Genomic DNA, 5,452 nt, shown 5'->3' on the forward strand with positions numbered 1-5,452 from the left:
AAACGTTTGAAAAGTTCAAAGAATTTCAGAATGAAGTGGAGAATCATCATAACAAGAAAATAAAGTTTCTACGGTCTGATCATGGAGGAGAATATTTGAGTTACAAGTTTGGCCTTCATTTAGAACAATGTGGAATAGTTTCACGACTCATGCCACCTGGAACACCAGAGCGTAATGGTGTGTCCGAACACCAGACCATTGATAACAAAACAAAATACTTAAAGAAAAATAAGAATATGCGAAAATTAGTTCTGCTAATAGCCTCTTCAACTCTGATGCTTGCAGTCTAGAACATCTGATGCAAATCAACATATTGTGGACTAAATCAACTTGTGTACAGTAAACCTAAGAAATCTGGTCTTGTGTTCTAACCACTGAACATTGAAGTTTAAGTGAACAATTTTGCATCGACTGCTATCAACTTGAAGCTTCTTGCATCTTAATTCATGTTCTGGTTGAAACACTCTGCAGTACACTGAATTTTGAAATGAATACAGTACATGTTCTGCTTGATTGCTACTGTATCTTGATTCAATAAACTGCAGTAAACTGAATTTTTGCTCCGAATAGTGCATAATTATGCAATAAACTGCAGTAAACTACAGTAGTTTATTCCCTCTCAGAGTTAAACTGAATTTTATACATGAACTTTGAAATGAATACTGTACTCTTAAAACTTTGGATAGCTGAAAAAGCTCACATCATCTAATGTTTTGACCAAAACTCTGTCAACATTCAGTTTTGACCAAGAGTAATGGCAAGATGCAAAATGGTGCTAATAAATTCAGTTCTGCAAAAAACAAGAATGATGCTTACTGCAGTTTTGCAAATTTTGAAAACATACACTCATGTTTCAGTTGAAGTAACAATCTTGCAAGCACTAACTTGGAAAAAATCCTACTGCAGTTTACTGTTGATCAAGAAAATTCAGACTAATGCTGACCTTGATCTTGATTGAATCGTCCATGGAGGGCTTGACCTTGAGTTGTTGCTCCATGGCTTACATGTCCACACAAATTCAGTATCCACATGTCCACAAATTCAGTGTTAACACAAATTCATTATTCAGTGCTACCACATGTCCACACGACGCCATCAGGATGATTGATAAAGAAATGCATAACACTACATTAACACCATATTTGTGCAGATGTTCTTATTTGTGTGCTATGTAGTCCTATAAATACAGTTAAAAACTGTGAAAATTCATTTATGAAGATGTTCTCAGTACTGTACTGCTCCATGATACTCCATGGAGTATTCGTGATCTGTAACTTAAACTGAGACACAAAAATTTGAGTGAATACTCCATTGTTTTCAGTGAGCAGTGCAGTTTTGACAGTACTCCACTATTCAACTCTTTGCAAACTGAATTTCAACACCATAGGTAGAATATGATGCTAGATGGCACTGACCACACCATTAACTATTATACAACTACTAATAAACGACATAATCAAACAGGAACAGTTGAAGCTAGCTTGCCATGGGAAAAATTCAGTTGATGTACTCGGTTATAAAGATAAATAAGTTACCTTGAGTAAAGGTGCTGGAATATACATATCATCGACTCCTGCAATTACCTATCAGCTCAACACCCTCTTGCACGACATAGCAATCATCAGACTTTAAAATAACCTTGCCCCCAAAAGTTGCCATCTTTATTCTTGAACGAACATCTCAAAAACTAATCAGCATATTAAGATATCTGCGTTCCGACCAACTGAGGCCATCTTCAAATATAGAAATTAAGAAACTACAGAGATATAAACATTGCTAATTAGCTAAAATCCCTGGCATTATCACATATGCAGTAAGAACACCACCACATGTGTATCTGGAAATGTGAAACAAAGCAACCACCACCGGGCCATGAAAAATCCATCTCACTTTACGAAAATGGTAAATTGGAATGGACCAGCATGGACTGCCTTGACATCAACACAATTATTTCACCAGACTAAAAGGAAAAGAAAATACATCTTCTCAAAAGCAACATATGAAGCGACAACCCATATTTTTGGAAACAAACAATAAAAGATTAAATCAAGTATAACAATAAAAGATCAAGAACAACTTATATGGAACTTACTCTTACTCTTAACCAGATTAAATCAAGGACCAACTTACTCTTAACCAGATTAAATTAAGGACCAACAACAAACAATAAAAGATCAAGAACAACTTATATGCAATAAAGATATAAGAGAGAAGAGATCTATACATAAGACGACTATAAACACCGGAGCATAAATAAGCAACACCTTTAAACCAAATAAAAAGGGTTCAGGGTCCATTGCATAGTGGGCTCAGATTCGCCTTTCCTCAATCATATTACCTACCCCATCATCTCTTATCACCAGATCAATCTGTTTATACAGTTGAGCTGCCCTGGTTATCACTCAACAAGAATGACCATCCAAGGACAGAACAACAGGTATCACAAGATCAAAAAGGATCCTAGAGACACGAGGGAGGATCCAACTTGATACCCACAGGTGCCTCGATTGCTTAAAGGCACACTTATTTCAGCCACGGTTAATCATCATCGCCCTAAAAAGAATGGCTTCCGACTGGCCGGCTACAGCCCCTCGGCAGGGCACTGGAATTACACGCGATGGCACGAACAAGAAATTGCCGGCACACCAGCTCGAAGGACAATATCCGGCATCCCAGCTATCTGATATCTCAACGCAAATGCACTCTGTTCAGGAAAGAACCCTATCTGTGCTAAACAATATAACTCGTTAAAAATGCACACAACCCAGAAATGTAAAAACATAATGACCAAGAATTTTATGCCTACTCATGATCTCAATAAATGTGACTTTGGTACATGTATTTCTTTGATCATTTTTCATTTGAATAATCACAGTATTAAAATTATGACGGTGCAGTTTGATTATAATCAAATCAATCAAACAGCTATGCAAGTATGATTTCTATCAACAAAGAGCAACATCACGCCAGTCCTAAATTGTAGGATAGTTGCTTACCATATTTTCTATGATTCGCATGCATCTATTAGAATATATATGATGCATTTACTTTGGTTTTTCAGCCGTCGCGGTCGAAAGCTTTAAACTTGACTTGTATTCTACAAAGTCACCGCAAGAGGCAGAGCGCTCGCAATGCCATGGCCACCACCAGTTTTACCCGCGGCATTGCAGGAGCGCCCACGAGCAGCCGCAGATGAGGGGCGACCAACACATAGCCAAAAGGAAAAATGGCAGTCGACTATAAATAAAGAAGTTGTTTATTTTTATAGAAATGACGGCGGGGTAGACCTTAAAACAAGTGACCAAAATTCAACTTGAAGCAACAACACACAGAAGTAATTTTCACCGATCTGTTATAAAACTAACATGAATATGGGACTGATCCAAAGATCCCCTTCCTTCGAACCTAGCTGGACCATATAACATATCAAACTAACTATATAACGTTGCCCATGATCACCGGCCAACACAAAGGTCTCATCAGTGACACCTCGCGTCCTTCACATATTTATCAAGACACATATATGAAGTAAAGTAGTAGTAATGTATAAGAGTGTGGATTTTTCATACCCTCATGTATAATTAGAAGAACATGAACTGGAGTTATATATTGATAGTTACCATGGGTGGAGAACTGAAAATTTCTAACTGCAAATATAAAATTGTCAAGAATGATAATAAGCATGGAGAACTAAAATATACTATCACTTCCATGTAGCTGAGAACCTAATATTGACAGAATCCACACCATGTCTCAGGGTACAAGTAAAAGCTTGTCATGCTTACCGAAAGGGAGGCATAATGGATCTTCTGTAAAGGCACCAACACAGGTACACATCACATAGGCTCCTGGAAAAAAAAATCATGCTTAACAATAACACAAGTGGGAATCAAGCAAATTGCAATATTCACGGCTTCTTTTGGGGCAAAATCAGTACATCTTCAGCCGAAGCAAAGAAAACACACACATATATGCATACAGATGTATCTTAGCTAGCACCTCTACGCATACACGGACATAGAGCAGAATACGGCCAACAAGCCAAGCAAGGCAACAAACATGTGCTCTGTAAATAATTAGCTAGATCCAAGGCCTTCCTTGGCAGCAAGGTACAAACAAATCAAGAAAGACAAAGTTCAATGTGAAACTATGTTAAAAAAAACTGCAGCCAATGAACAGATTGTCCATCATTTTCTTCCCCTTAATGTTTTCTCTTGTCGAACATGTCTTATTCAATCGTTCCTTTGGTGCTTTCATCAACTTCCATCATCATTGAGAAAACAAATTTGTCACAATACCTATTACAAGCTTGCACCATTAACAAATTCTGCTGTTTTAAACAAAGTGATTCATCATACTTAAGGGAGAAATCGTAGTAATACTTAACTTACGTTATAGATTCCGTGTGAAATTAATTGGCTGAAAATCAAATCAACAATTCTATCTTTGTGATGTCCTATGATGTCACCACCAAAGTAGATCTAAGTACACCCATATAACTGTTACACCTATATTTTCTGTGATTATTTGTAGTCTCAAGTTCAAACTATTCTTCTTAAATCACTACCCTCTCAAAAGAAAACCAATAGTAACAAACCACCTATGATGACATTGTACAGATATCAATGTGAGGTATTGGTGTTGCTAAGCTAGCAATTACCTGCCAAGATCTGCAGCAAAAGTGTTCGTTGATGGACCAATTCATCCTGCTTCCTGAGACCAGAACTATAACGATTGGTGGTCCAGTTCTGCTAGAGGAACATGGAGCTGGTCTTGCCCCTTTCTTGTGTCAATCAGACTGAGCCACCAACAGTTCGTCCACGACATAATGTTCGCTGAGTCTACTTCTGCGCCCAAAATGACCGAGAAAAATGCAGGTGAATAAATTCGTCTTTCTTGGCATGTTTTGCAGATGAAGGATGAAGGAAGGAGACATGACCAGCGGGCGCCGTCCGTAGCGAGCAGAAGCAGGCGTCCCTCGATCTGGAATCAGTCGAGCAGCAGGAGCAGATGTGGATTCCTCTCGCGGCGCGAGCATCTCTTGACGGATCTCTTGACGCAGGGGCGTGTCCTCCTCACCTTCTTCTCGTAGGGGAATGGCTGCTCGCCGGGGAGCTCCTGGTCGGGCTGCGCGGCGGCCACCGCGGCCCCCTCCTGCCGACGGCGGAGGCGGCGCCATCTTCTTCCTCCCCATGGCCTCACGTTCCTCTCCCCACCGCTCCCCTGTCGAGCTCGAGCTCATCCATGGCCGCCGCCGCCGCGCTCACCCACGAGCCGCCGCGCCCGGATCATGTGCACCACTCGACCCCGACACCGGACCCGGCACCAAGGGAGAGAGGGCCGAGCAACTACCGGAGCGGCAACCTCCGCTCCTCCTGGCAATGGGGACGCTCGAGCTCGACGGACGAGCAGCGGCGCTACCGGCGGCGGCGCCCCTTCGGGAGATGCAAGA

At 40.6% G+C, this 5,452-nt stretch overlaps 1 long non-coding RNA gene across 1 annotated transcript; it reads right to left on the reverse strand.

Annotated features, from left to right (window-relative positions):
- Positions 1-202: 202 nt before the first annotated feature.
- LOC119348776 lies at positions 203-5,110 on the reverse strand. The gene is made up of 2 exons (XR_005169101.1): positions 4,661-5,110; positions 203-3,848 (listed from the first exon to the last, which is right to left on the reverse strand). It is a non-coding gene; the product is annotated as an uncharacterized LOC119348776 (long non-coding RNA).
- Positions 5,111-5,452: the final 342 nt, after the last annotated feature.

Source organism: Triticum dicoccoides, chromosome 1B (genome assembly GCF_002162155.2).
Source record: "Triticum dicoccoides isolate Atlit2015 ecotype Zavitan chromosome 1B, WEW_v2.0, whole genome shotgun sequence".
NCBI lineage: Eukaryota > Viridiplantae > Streptophyta > Magnoliopsida > Poales > Poaceae > Triticum > Triticum dicoccoides.